Below are 13,716 nucleotides of genomic sequence, written 5' to 3'. Positions count from 1 at the left end.
TGTCTCAAATAGTGCTGGAGAAAGGCAAGTTATGCAGAGAAATATAGAGATTGGAAGACTTGGTCATTCAAGGGAACTGCCTGCAACAAGCTAAATACCAGGGTAAGGAACGTTGGGTGGGTTTTCAGAGTGGAGCACTGTATCCTGGAGAACAGAGGCCCTGGAAAGCAGCTGACAGCACACTGAGAGGGTAACACTGGGACCCAAAGGGCTAGTGCAATTTTGGATGCATCAGAGGGAAATGGAAGTGATATTTTTTTCAAAAAAGGTGTTGAAATCTTGGATATGTGCAAAAGAAACCTTCTCAATAAGACAGATAGTAGAACAGGTGAGCGGAGATGAGAAACTTGCAGTGCTCTAGGTCTTTAGTTTATCAAGAATAACTCCTTGGTCATGGGAAGTACATACCTTCGTGCAATGAAGGTACTCTGTCATGAAGAGCTCTCTGGCCAAGCATAGGAAGGTAGAGGAGGATGCTGTGGCTGGGAGGAGCAGACCAGCAATGTCAAATGGGAAGAAAAGTACATGGTTATAACACTAAGGATGATTAGCACTTCAGGCAAAAAGTCAAGGCATGAAGGTTCTCTGTCTCTGAAAGTCCACATGCAATAGTGCCATTTCTTTCAGGAAAGCATGCTTTAGCAAATCCTGTGTTCTTGGGCTCCAGGGAGGAAGAAATGGGTATAACACCACTGTTTTTTGACAGGACAGTATTCTGCATTAGTTGGACCTTCAGTCTCATGAATGGATGAGTGTGGAGGAAGGGTAGTACCATTTTAATTGTACTGTCCTTGACTGCAGCTAGCAGGTAAAGGCTGCAAGTGATGCTTGTGTCACTTTAGTGCTGGGTCACAGCTTGGAGCATCATTTTTCTGGCTGCAGTTTCTCTCAGCCCAGTTTAACCATGGACATTTTGTCCAGGTGCAGCTTCTGCATGACCCAAAGTAGCAACAGGATGGAACTGGTGTGACCTGGACCATATGCCCAGTCCTCTCTCTGAGCAGGGCATGGGGAGGGAGGCATTGCTTGCAAATCCTTGCAGCAAGGCCATAAGCCCTGCCATCACATTGCTGATGAAGGTTGGGCAAGGGCTGAAGAGCCTGGGGTCATTATGCTCCAATTCTACCCCCTGATAGTGGCAATAGTGGCTGGAAGCTACAGCAGGGCAGGACACCATGGTGCCAGCCTTTAGACAGACACACATATGGCAAAAGCTAGAAGTAAATCAGGGCTGGAACAAGAAGCAGAAGGGAAGGAAGCCCCTTGCAATCAATAGGACAGCCAGGCCTCTCCAGCGATGTGTCCTCTGGTAAGCACTGACCACAGCATCAGTTTAAAAGCCTGTCTTGTAGATAATAGGTTCTGAAAGTTTTCCCCCAGGTAAATACAACAAAATTGTGTGATGCTTGAGAACTGCAGTGTGCACAGTTTTATGATCAAACTGATGGCAGCAAAATCCCAACCTTTCTGTCACTGTTACAGGGACAAATATGTGGCTTGGCCTACTTGTGTCATGTCAACCACCAACCAATCCAACACCACCTTTTCTCCTGATGGGCATCCCTGACCTGGAAGCTCTCCACATGTGGATTTCCATCCCATTCTGCTTTACATACGTCATGACCTTGCTGGGAAATAGCATGGTCTTTCTCACTGTAAAGCTGGACAAAAACCTCCATTGAGCCTATGTATTATTTCATTTCCATGTCAGCTGTCATCAACCTCATCTTCTCAACTGCTGTAGTTCCCAAAATGCTGAGTGTATTCTGATTGGATTCAAGAGAGATTTGTTTTGAGGCCTGCTTCATCCAGATGTTCTTCATCCACACACTCATGGCAGCAGAGTCAGGGGTGCTCCTGGCAATGTCCTTTGACCGGTATATAGCCATCTGCAACCCCCTGAGATACCACATCATCACTACGAGCTCAAGGATGATCCTGCTGTCTCTGGCCAGGGAAAATGGTGTCATACCACCTTTAATGTGTCTCCTCATCAGCTTACCCTACTGCAAAACCTGAGTCATCCCTCATTCCTACTGTGAGCACATGGCTGTGGTGGAGCTGGCCTGTGCCAACCCACCTGTCAGTGATCTCTACAGCCTCATCGTGGCAATAGTATTGGTGGAAACAGACTGTCTTCATCACCTTCTCCTATGGTCTTCAGGTCTGTGATGAGTCTGCCATCCCAAGAGGCTTGTCTTAAGACCCTCAGGACCTGTGGGTCCCATGTTTTCATCATCCTGCTGTTTTACACAGGCAGCCTACTCTCCATGTATCTGCAGATGTTCTCTTCCAGCTTGGCACCTCACATCCAAGTCCTGGTGGCTGGTTTCTATTTGATGGTCTCTCCCATGCTCAGCCCCCTCATTTAAGGCATAAAGATGCAGCGGATCCAGGAAGGGATCTTCAAACTGCTGGAGCAGTTGACAGGACTCAGGATCTCACAAGCTGAGAGAGGGAAGCACCACCAGAAAATAATTCATCCCATCCTAGAATAGCTGTGAAATTAAGTGCAATGAATTATCCCCCAGAAATGTCCATCTCTCTATGGTGACTAGAAAGTGAACCTGGACCAGATGCCTAATGCTGAGAAGGCAGTAGCTGATTAACATGAAATTAATGGGCCAGTCCTGATGGGTTCTGGGTGACTGCCATTTTGGCCAATGCACTCCTGTTTTCCAGGATATCACCTGGGAATGTTACTTCACAGTAGCTCTCTGATCTCACTGTGTTTCAGTCCCTGTGGCACATGGCTGAGGTGCCCCACAGATCAATGTGCATCAGCCAGAGAGGACAGTTCAGTCCACCAAGCACTAGTGAGATGATACCACAGTGCTCACTGCCTCAGGTTCCACGTGGAGGGGAGAAAAGGATGCTCTGACCTCTTCCCAGCTCACAAGGGGTGGGAATGGCTCCCCCAGAGTTTCTTCCACCTGTCCATGCAGAAGGTATCTGCTTGCTGCTTCTAACCAGAAGTCAGACCAGAGTATCTGAGAAATGTTGTGGCTACCAGGATATCCAGGAAGAGGAGTCTGTTTAATCAAAGGCTACAGTTAACCATTCACTGCAGTGGTCTCAGGCATCACCTCCCACATCTCCACTGCAAGCTCTGACCAGGACCACATGCACATCAATGCAAAGGCAACATGGTAAGGTGAAGTGTTTCAAGTTCTCCTACAGGTGTCTGCAAATCCAACAAAGCAAACACAAGGAGCAGTGAGCTGACCCAAGTGCCAGCACTGCAGGAATCTGTTCCTCCAGAATGTGAAAAATGTGAACTGCAGGGTTCCTCCAGAATGGGGATGGTGTTTTGCCTAGAAGCAATTGCTGCTGCATACACTGAGCTCAGAAAATCACTCAGAAATCTAAAGCAAAAGCTGTTTGCTATTCCTGACATAACCTACGGTTACAGGTGCAAGAATGATCACAGATCACTCTAGGAAATAGAGTTACTTCATAATTCTGCAAAGAGTGAATGCAGATTTATTACCCTCTTTGGAGAGAGGGTGATCTTCTCAAGAAGTAAGGAAAAGAAAACGCCTCCTGTAAAATGTGGTACATTCATCTTCATTCCTTCCTTCCTCCCTTTCTAGATCATCCAAATTTGTCTCAAAACCAACATAAATCACCAGACTCCCACTGATACGCATCAGCTGGAAAGCTTCAGAGAATCATAGAATCACAAAATATCTCAAACTGAAAGGGACCCATAAGGATCATTGAGTCCAACGCCCTGCTCCTCGTAGAACTGTCTAAAACTAAACCATATAACTAAAAGCATCGTCCAGATGCTCCTTGAATCTTGACAGGCTATTGTATATGTAAAATGTATACTAATCTTGCCTATGAAAGTTTAGGTTAGACATGTTTTTAAAAAGCCTACTAGGAAAGTGTTCAGCACTTGAACAGGTTGTTTGGAAAGGAGGCAATCCACCACTGGCGAAACTTAGACAAGCATCTTGCCAATCCTGCTGTGGACAGGAGAAAGCGCCGGGGGACCTCTCCAGGCCCTCTGGCACTGGGCATTGACAGGGTTTTGATAAACCCACAGAGAGTTGAAACTGGGAACATTTTGCTGTGCAGAGAAGGGCAGCATGTAGAGTGCTCCCAGCTTGTATGACAAAGGTTCCATACATGTTCCTACAACCTCTGGTTATGTTTCTTGTCACTTCCTCAGTCAGCAAGGCAAACAGGGGGTTTATTACCACTCAGAACCAGCACCGCTGTCAGTGATGATGTCATGCAGTGTGCTCTCTGCTATCGATGTCACCAAAGAGATGCTTCTGCCTTCATTAACACTGCCAGAGATCAATGCATGTCTCTGGGCAGGGGGACTTTGAAAAAGCAAAGGACTGAAAACTAAATGTAATCTTTTATGTCTATGCTTCCCGTTCTCTGCATCAAGAACACCTACAGGATGATTTTTCCACAAATAAAAAACAAAAGTGAAAATCTCAAAATTTCATTTCCAACAGAAATCACAGGTGAGCTCTCAGCCTGCCACCTCCTACCCTCCCGCACAGAAAAGCTCAAGCAATGTGAGTGATGGCAAACTTAACCCCGTCCCCAACCATGCATCATAGCCGGTGCTCATCTCAGCCACCAAGATGTCTAAAAAGAAAAAAATACAATCTCAAGATACTATGAACTTGGTCCAGAATGACGGGCACAGGACACCAATGGAAGGAGCCTGGCTCCAGCCTCTTGGCACCCTCCCTTTGGGTATCTATGTACATAATAAGGTCCTCCTGAGCCTTCTCTTCTCCAGGCTGAGCAGTCCCAGCAAAAATGCTCCATTCCACCAGCACCTTTGTGGCCCTTGTCTGGACTCTCTCCTCTATACCCATGTCTCTCTCATACTGGGGAGCCCAGCAATGAACCCAGCACTCCACATATGGCCTCTCCAGTGCTGAGCAGAGGGGAACGATCATCTCCCTCAATCATCTGGCAATGCCTCTCCTGGTGTAGCCCAGGACACCATTGTCCACCTTTGCTCATGGTCAACTCGGTGTCCCCTAGGTCCTTCTCTGCCAAGCTGCTTTCCATCCAGGTGGCCCCAGCCTGTGTTGGTGCCTGGGCTTGTTCCACAGTCCTGGCAGGACTTTGCACTTCTCCTGGTTGAACTTCATGAGGTTCCTGCTGGCCCATTTCTCCATCCTACCAAGGTCCCTCTGGAAACCAGCACACCCATCAAGTGAACCAGCCACTGACACAGAATGGCTGGGGTTGGAAGGCACCTCTGGAGACCATCTAGTCCAACCCCCTGCTACAGCAGGTTCACCCAAGAGCAGGTTGCACAGGATCTCATCCAGGCAGGTTTGGAATGTCTCCAGAGCAGGAGACCCCACAGCCTCTCTGGGCAGCCTGTCCCAGTGCTCTGCCACCCTCACAGTAAAGAAGTTTTTCCTCATATTTAGGTGGAAGTTCCTGTGTTGCAATTTCTGCCCATTGCCCCTTGTCCTGTCACTGGGCATCACTGAAAAGAGCCTGGCCCTGTCCTCTTGGCACTCACCCTTAAGATATTTGTAGGCATTGATGAGGTCCCCTCTCAGTCTTCTCCTCTCCAGGCTGAACAGGCCCAGCTCCCTCAGCCTTTCCTCCTAAGGGAGATGCTCCAGCCCCTCACCATCTCTGTAGCCTCCACTGGACCCTCTCCAGTAGTTCCCTGTCTCTTTTAAACTGGGAAACCCAGAATTGGACACTCCTCCACATACTTTAGAAGTACAAGCATGGAAAGGTTGGTCCTGGCTAAGGAGGCATCCTACCAGTGGTGGTCAGTACGTGGTCCCCGATACTCATGATTTCACTGAGAAAAGACCCACTGACTTGGCTGTTTGCAGAGGGGACCCCACAGGGCTTTGCTGCTGGGCACGGGCCTGCAGTAGTGGGCGATATGGGGTGTCCCTGTCGCTGGAGTTCTGCTCATGATACCTAGCAGCTCCCAGTGTGTGATTTCCCCATTGCTGCTGGCTGGGGTATCTCCCCTGGACCCAGGCTCCACCCAGGAGCCCCAAGGAGAGAGGCATTTTCCCTTGTTTACCTGCAAAGTAGCCATGAGCAAAACAGATAGATGCATCATCATCATCATCATCATCATCGCTGAGTAATTAGCCTCAGGACACTTCTAGCTATTAGCCATAACTCACTTGCTAATTTTTAATCTCTCCTTCGGGTGAAGTGTCCAAAGCAAACAACAGTTTAACCCTGTGAGTGCTGGTCAGGGGTAGGTGCTTGACATCAGTGCTGTTCAGAGATGGGCAGTGTTGGGGGAGCACAGAGACTTCTGCAAAAGCTGGTGTGTTTGGGCAGCAATATCCAGCCCTGGCCCTGCATGGAGATGTCTCTGCTCCCTCCATTGCTGGCTGCAGAGTTGTAAAGCCTTTGGTGCGAGGCCAGCACCCCTGAACCACCACGGCGTCTGGAGATGGGGAGGCTGATCCAGCTGCAGCTCCCTGGGCAGTGCTGGTGCAAACTCCTCTAGTGCAGCGGCAAAACACAGACCTGTCTGCGGGACAGTGTGAAAGAGCTGGCTGAGCATGCACAAATTAAAAGGTTTCAGCACATACTGCCCCCGACAACTCCGGCACTGGCTGCTTGGGGCCCCAGGCTGGGCACAGACTCCAGCTCCCACCCATCCTCCTGCCTGTTCACCCCCCTGCCTGCACAGCACAGAACCTGCACCATCCCTTCCCACCAGAGCCCACTCCCCAGCCTCAAGCTACTCTCCGAATTAGCGTGTATTCTCATCCCAGCTAAATTAACACTCTTCAGCAGCATTTCCTCACAAGGCTGTAGCGTACAACCCTTCTTGGGATCTGCAGTTCAAAAGGTCCCTTTTGGAAACACAACCCAAATTTGAACTATGGGCAGTGGGTGCTGGAGGTGCCACTGGAACAGGTTTTCCTCATTTTACTGTGGCATTTTCAGCCCCTAAAAATGTCCCAGCTCTGGGGCTGGGGTTTGGGGAGGGTGACTGATTTTTACAGACCTCTGAAAAGTTTGGACTTGGTTGCTGTTCTTCGTATCAGGCAGCTGCCCCATGGACCCAGGGGAGCTGCACGAAGTCTGCAGCCGCCCCAAGCGTGGGGCACTGGAGAAAACTCCCCAGCACTAGGAAGGGGTTTGGGGATCCCCACAGGCCATCCCGGGAGAATCCCTGCCTGGCCATAGAGGGCATCGGGGAAAAGGAGGCACAGCGGCTCAAACATGCCTCCCTTTGCAAAGGGGCCAGATGGCCATGCAGGTCTGGGGGGGAATTGGAAAGGAGCTAGTTACTGGGGAGGGTGAGGGTCTGGAAAGAGGGACTGTTGTCCTGCGGCCAGGTCTCCCCTCCCCGCCCCCCACTCCCCACCCCCCAGCCCCCCCCCCCGGTACAATGACCACGGGGATGCTGGGATGGTCACCCCACCCCAGTGCCACCAGCCCTGGCTCCAGCCAAGAAACTGAAGCAAAAACCCCAGGGAAGCATCATCAGTTGCAAATCCGCTAATTGGCCACTCAGCAGCAAACTGGAGGGGGTGGGGGAGAGAGTAGGGAGACCAGGGCCGCAACAGCCCAGCCAACCAGCAATCAGTCCTCCTGTGGCCCCGTGCTGTAATTACCATCCAGCTCGTTAGCACTAATTGAACTACTCCCAGGAAGGGAGCACGACGGAAAAAAAAAAAGTAAACAAAGTTCAGTTGCTTTTAACTTTGACTTGTTCTAAATGTCAAGGAAGAAAATAAGTCAGAGAGCCTGAGACATCTTGGAGGGTTCTCTTGCCTCCTTGTGTCACCAGCCACATGACTGAAAATCTCTGCCCAGGGCAAGGGGACGGTGCATGAGTGAGTCGCCTGCCAAGGCTAACGGCATGTGCCCTTCTGCAGGCAGGATCAGGTCCCTGGGGTGAGCTGTGCTTGGCTCACCACCCAGCACAGTGATGCTCCCTCACAAAATACCGTGCCCAGTTCTGCTGCAGTGGAGTGCTGGAGGGTCCCAAACCCAGGAGCAATTCTTCCCCAAGCCAGCAGCCTGTTCCCCCCTTTCCGGGGGCGCACGCTGAGCGCATTGGGTGCAAGGGACCAAGCCATGCTCTGGCTTCTGCTGCCCAAGGCCACCTCTTACCCAGCAGGAAATTCTGGGAGTGCCCTGATGTTAGTCCTCACTGCCCCTGTTTTTGGGGTGCTTGTGATCTACAGCCACACCAGTGGTGTGCAACTCAGGGCAGTGCTGTGGGGGTGTGAGGGAGCTCTCTTGCACCTGGGGTCATGCAACACAGCAGGGTGCAGGGGGACAGCCTTAACGGCCCTCCTTGCTGCAAGGGTTGTGGGGCAGCTCTTGGTGCTGCTCTGAAAGCAGCTCCCCAGCAAAACCCTTCAGCTTGTGCCTCCCAAACCCCGAATCTCCTCTGCACTGGGACAGCACTGCTTTGGGTACAGATACTGCACAGCAACCCTGTGGTGCACCCTGCACCAGGCGCTGTGCACCATTCACCCTGTATCCTGCATTGTCATCCTGGTTTTGGCTGGGATAGAGTTAATTTTCTTCTCAGTAGCTGATGCAGCGCTGTGCTTTGGATTTGGTGTGAGAGCAACGCTGATAACACACTGATGGTTTTGGTTGTTGCTGGGTGATGTTTATACTAAGTCAAGGACTTTCCAGTTGCTTGGCCCTCCCAGCAAGAAGCTGGAGGGGCACAAGAAGTTGGGAGGAGACACAGCCAGGACAGCTGACCCAAACTAGCTAAAAGAATGTTCCAGACCATAGAATGTGATGCTGTGTTTATATAAGCTGGGGGAAGAAGAAGGAATGGGGGGACGTTCAGAGTGATGGCATTTATCTTCCCAAAGAACCATTACACCTGATGGACCCCTGCTGCCCTGGGGATGGCCGAGCACCTGCCTGCCCATGGGGAGTGGTGAATTAAATTCCTTGTTTTGCTTTGCATGTGTGCACAGCTTTACCTATGAAACTGTCTTTATCTCAATGCACGAGTTTTCTCACTTTTACTGTTCCAGTTCTCTCCCCCGTTCCACCCAGGGTGGGGAATCGAGCGAGCAGCTGTGTGGGGCTTAATTGCTGGCTGGGGTTAAACCACGACAACAACGGTGTACCATGCACTCCCGAACTCTCCTCCCCCAGGGTCTGATGCCCTGGAGCTACTTCAGGAGCACAGCCAGTAGAAGACAGCCTGCCAACTGGTCTGGACTGGGATGGGGAGGTCTCATAGCCCCTATCCAGCCACCCTGTGCTTTCCCCCAGTGCTGTGCCTGGCTGTGCAACCAGCTGCCTTTGCAATGGGTACAATGTCATCAGGCCTTTCCTGAGCTGGTTCAAAGCCAGGTCCCAGCAGAAAGCAAGCTGCAGAGCAGTCCAGGGTAGGTTCCTTCGGGGCCATGGAGGCAGCAGCAGGAGCTAAGCGCGTTGGTGACAGCTCTGTTGGCCATCTCTCCCTCCTGCGACCATCCCCACTAGTAGACTGGGACAGCCCCACAGGTCTGGGCAGCTGAGGAGTGGCCAAGGGGACAGGACTGGTGTGGCAGCAGTCAGGGAGAGAGTCTGGATTGCAAAATGCTCCCATTGCCCTGTCATACCCTGGGAATAGGGTGTCCTGGGTACACCCAGAGCATTTTAAACTGGGGGAAACAGAGGGGCAAGACCAGAGGGGTGGTCTGAGCCTGTGAATGGCTGCAGGGAGCTGCTGAGCTGAGCCCCTGGCACCACAGTCACAGGGGACTTTGCTGGCCACTGTCCCCAAACAGCCCCATCATGCTGCCTTGGGCTGAGCCCACCAAAGTCATGCAAGCCCAGGAGCTGATGCCTGGCCAGGAGCAGGAGATTTGCTGGTGAACCAGTTTGGCAATGGGCAGTGTAAAAGGCAGTGTGCATCCTCCAGGTTACGGCTGGCCCCAGGCCCCTGCAGAGTCCTACACACCCAACTCATGGCTGCAGAAGTGAAACAGGCCCTGGGGTCTGTCAGAGCCACCTGCAGCTCCTTCCACGCTCAGATGGTGGACCCCAGGGAGGGGCAATGTCACACATACCCTGATACTATGTCAGCCCCTATGGCAGAGGGGCAGGGGTCCCAGCCTGAACACCAAATCCTCTCAGCCCCCTAATGGGGCTATGCAAAGCTGAGCTCCTGGAGCAGATTTTCTCCCTGCTCCAAGATTCGCACCACTGGAAGGTGAGCCAGGAGGACGGTGGCATTTGGACTGCCAGCAGGCAAGCTGGGAGAACGGTGGCAGCAGGAGCAGATGCCCTGTCTGGGGTTGCAGGAGCAGCAAGAGTAGAGATGCCCAAACCCACCAGCTCTAGGCTGATGGGCTAGCAAAGGCCATGGGTGCAGTTTCAATTGCAGAGGGATGCATGTGTCTGGGTGATGCCCTGCACACCTCCCAACACCTCTGGTAAGACGTGGCACTTCCAAACTGCCAGTGCCCCTGCAAGGGTGGTCATGGCTTCGTTGCTTTGCTAATTAGTGACTGGAGAGCATGGGAAGAGAAAACCAGCAGTGAAAGTGCCTCCAAAGCTCTTCCCACTGTGCTGGGCGAACAGCGAGCAGGCGCCGGGCAGCCCTGGGGACATCGCTGTGGCAGCGGGGACGGCACCAGCGTGGAGCGCGGGAGGCACCTCCTGGCCAGAGGCAGCACTGCCAGCCCCTGCCAACACTGTCGCCTCCTGCCACCTCCCTGCCAACACTGCCACCTCCCTGCCTCCCCCCCCCCCGTCCCCTCTCTGCAACGCCCTGCCACCACTCTTCCATCCCTGCCACCCCCCTGCCACCCCATCACCACCCTGCAACCTCCTGCCGCCTCCCTGCCACCCCCGTGCCCAGCCCCTGCCACCTTGTCACCAGTCTGCCACTTCCTGCCACATCCCTGCCACTTCCCTACTACCCTCTGTCACTTCCTTGTCACCTCCCTGCCACCCCATCACCATCCTGCCAACCCTTCTCACCTCCCTACCCAGCCCCCACCACCCCTCCACCTCCCTGCCACGTCTGCTACCCCTGTCACCTGTATGCCACTTTTGCCACCTCCCTACAACCCCCTGCCACTCCCTTTCACCTCCTGCCCAGCCCCTGCTACCCCATCACCTCCCTGCCACACTCCTGCCACATCTCTGCTACCCCCTACCATGCTCTGCCACCTCCTGTCACCTGCTGCCACTTCCCTGCCACTGTGCTGGCAGGAGAGGGAGGTGGCAGCTGCAGTGGCATGATCACAAAGGCATTGCTCTCTTCAAGACAGAGCAACAGTCTCAGGGACAATCCCACCCCGCCGTTGCATCCTGGCACTGCACACGCCAGGACCAGTGAGGTGGGCGATGAGATGCACGGTGGAGGAGCATCGTGTCTGCCACCCACTGTCCCACCAGCTGGGATGCTGGGATGCTTGCAGAGCTGGTACACAGCCAGGATCTCTTCACCCTAACAATCACATCGATCAAGGGAGTAGTATTTATTAATTTTTTGAGATCCCCAGTGGAGAGCTAACTAGTATGCCTGCTGCCTCACTGGCAGCAGCAACAGCAGGACCAGAAATTGCTGATGTCTTGTTCTTCCCAAATTCGAAGCCCTTGGGCCCTGCAGCCCCGGTGAGTGGCTGCCTCGGGGGGCGCAGGGGCTCAGGGCCTGCGTGGTGCCTGCTTGCAAAGGGTTTCTCTGCTCAGGGGTCTGAAACACCCTTTCCCTTTGGTCTGTGTTTAAGGTGAGGCTGGCTGAGAGACCCCATTCAGTGGGAGCCCCTTCGGCTCCTCCTGGGCCAGGGAGAGTCCCAGGTCCCAAGCCTTGCTTGCATGACTGCCCACACACATCCCAAAACCAGGCTGGAACAGACCTCGGAAGGCCACTAGGTCAGTCCCTCTGTATCTTACCTCAGTTTTCTCTATGCTAAATGTCACTAGATCCTTCAGCCTTTCCTTCTAGCCACCTTTTCTAGACCCTTGATGATTTTTTGTCCTTTTCCTGGTTCACATCATGCACTGCTCGTCTCCTCTTGAGATCCCAGCTGGATGCTGCTTGTGCTGCCAGCTGCAGATCCAGCACAGGGCATGCAGCTGGGTGAGAACACACCCCCATGCTGGTCAGACACCTTACAGTGTGATGTCTACACAGGCACCTTTCCCAAATTACCTGACTTTGGAGTTTAACAGAACATACTTGCCAGGTGGCCACACCAAGTGACATTGCTGACCTTCTGGTCTTTGCCCTCTCTTGCCAGGGAGGGAAATCCAGTTAACCAGGACTGGTGAAAAACCAGCATGTCCCAGCATCCAGATTTTGGGCTAGATCCCTCTCATCCAGTTCGAAGATGGAGAGAATTTGGTCAGTTCAGAACCATTACCTCGAGCAGATGATCAGACACCTTGTCCCCAGATGATCTAAAGGTGCTTCTTGATCTGCCTGTGATGCTGGGGCAATGGCTGGCTTCTCTTCAAACACTGTGCTCAGCCAAACACCTCCCTTTGCAGCATTACCAGCAACTGTACCACATCCATCACTTAGTGACAATATTTGCTTTGGTTTATATTAATTTTAAAATATTTTCACAATGTATTTGGTTGTTGTTTTTTCTCAGCCTTCACCCTGCAGCCAACAATCTTTCATAAAGACTTTGCCCTTTTCTTTCTAATTTTATTAATGTCATAATTAGCATTCATACTGACTGCTCCCTAACTATTCTCTATTGTGTAATAGATGGGGGAGTGGGGGGCGGCGCTTATAAATCCCCTGCCAAACTATGATTTGATTTTTGCCCAAGCTGTGCTCTGTGACTCATCTGGTAAATGATTGCTGGCTTGAAGAGAAGAATAACTAGACTTGAGTGGAAATGGGGTAAAATACATCAAGGGTCAACCCAAAGGGGAGGGGGGTGTCAGACCAGCTTACTCCTGGCCATAGAACCAGGCCAGCCAGATCCCAGTACAGAAGTGGATGCCACAGGACAGCTCAAGAGAAGAAGATGGTGACGAGACAAGGGACCAGCAGAGGAGCAAGGACCAGGACAGATGGTATCAGGCAGCACCGAAAAGGGATGTACCAGCCCCAGGGAGCACCGCAGTAGCCATCCTGGGGCTTGTTTGACGTTGTCATTAAAGACTTTATTAGTAACTGGAGGGGCTGATGAAATCTGCTGACAGCCCAAGGCTGGGAGGCCTCACCCAGGGAGGATGGGGATTTATCACAGGGGATCCAGAGGAGGAAAGTTTTGAGACCTCACACTGATATCCAGATTGCCAACAAAAATCTTTAACAGGAATGGAGGAAGAAGCAATTGCTGGAAGTCCTTGCTGCAAACAACCTCAAAGCCTCCCGATTAATAAAGCTGCCTTGAGCACTGCGAGTGACTCATGAGCCACTGCATCCTCCAGTGCTCCCCACTCATCCCTCACAGAGCAGGGTTTATAGCTCTTGCAGCACTCTGTCAGAAACCGTGCAGAAATCCACCTGTGGTGAAGCCCACGCGCTTCAGTGGAGGAACATACAATCCTCCAAGAAAAAACAGACGGTTTCTTTGCCAGAAACCTGCCTCCTGTGAAACCGAGCTGAAGGGCATTAACTCTAATCTTCAGTCTCTGGCTGTGCATTGGCAGTCTCCCATTAACTGCCCGTGCCTCAGTGCCGGTGAGTGTTTTCCCGTGGAAGAAAGCAGCCACCAAGCAACCCTGCACTACGGAACACCTTTGAGGAGAGACTCCATTCTCCGTACCCCTGCTCTAGCCACACAGAGCCAC

At 52.2% G+C, this 13,716-nt stretch overlaps 1 pseudogene; it reads left to right on the top strand.

Annotated features, from left to right (window-relative positions):
• Positions 1–1,490: 1,490 nt before the first annotated feature.
• LOC106631738 (olfactory receptor 52K2-like) lies at positions 1,491–2,498 on the top strand (annotated as a pseudogene).
• The last annotated feature ends 11,218 nt before the right edge of the window (positions 2,499–13,716 follow it).

The sequence above is a fragment of the Falco cherrug genome, chromosome 2, assembly GCF_023634085.1.
Source record: "Falco cherrug isolate bFalChe1 chromosome 2, bFalChe1.pri, whole genome shotgun sequence".
NCBI lineage: Eukaryota > Metazoa > Chordata > Aves > Falconiformes > Falconidae > Falco > Falco cherrug.
Note: the sequence above shows the minus strand (reverse complement) of the source record. Positions and strands in the feature narration are given on the sequence as shown.